The sequence below is a fragment of the Myotis davidii genome, unplaced genomic scaffold (assembly GCF_000327345.1).
Source record: "Myotis davidii unplaced genomic scaffold, ASM32734v1 scaffold1124, whole genome shotgun sequence".
In the NCBI taxonomy this organism is placed as follows: domain Eukaryota; kingdom Metazoa; phylum Chordata; class Mammalia; order Chiroptera; family Vespertilionidae; genus Myotis; species Myotis davidii.
This window is the reverse complement of record NW_006295384.1, coordinates 357,126-357,711: the sequence shown is the minus strand read 5'-3', so window position 1 is coordinate 357,711 and position 586 is coordinate 357,126. Positions and strand designations below refer to the sequence as shown.

Sequence of the window (586 nt, the reverse complement as noted above, 5' to 3'; positions counted from 1 at the left end):
ATTCCTGCTTTCCGTCTTAAGTAGAAAATCCAAGTAAAGGTTTATGCAGTGGGAAAGCACATTTAAAATACTTTGGTATCCCATAACATTTCATTAAAAATGTGTCAAGTTTGGGGTGAGGATCCTTGTATGATATTCAGAGGGTTGGGTAATTGCCTCTGGTGCTATTTTTCTCATTTGTTCTTTGCCAGAAGCTAAATGTACTTCGATATAGCAGTCTTTCCTTACATTATTGATAAGTTTATACTAACAAAATATATTTCACCTGTACAACTGTGCTTTATTTTTAAAACTATTTTCCTATGTGGTTGTTGTTGTTGTTTAATAAATACGTTGTGCTTTATTTTTTCACTTAAGAATAAAGTTTTCGCCGAAACCGGTTTGGTTCAGTGGATAGAGCGTCGGCCTATGGACTGAAGGGTCCCAGGTTCAATTCCGGTCAAGGGCATGTACCTGGGTTGCGCGCACATCTCCAGTGGGAGATGTGCAGGAGGCAGCTGATCGATGTTTCTCTCCCATCAATGTTTCTGACTATCTCTCTCCCTTTCTCTCTGTAAAAAAAATCAATAAAATATATTTTTAAAAA

General features: G+C 37.2%; 1 protein-coding gene across 1 annotated transcript in view; it reads left to right on the top strand.

The window, feature by feature from the left end:
• The window catches only part of POLA1 (polymerase (DNA directed), alpha 1, catalytic subunit), a 312,056-nt gene extending 311,749 nt beyond the window's left edge, over positions 1 to 307 (top strand). Inside the window, exon 37 of the mRNA XM_006769997.2 lies at positions 1 to 307. This exon is cut by the window's left edge and continues 809 nt beyond it. The gene's annotated coding sequence lies outside the window, so the exon portion shown is untranslated.
• The last annotated feature ends 279 nt before the right edge of the window (positions 308 to 586 follow it).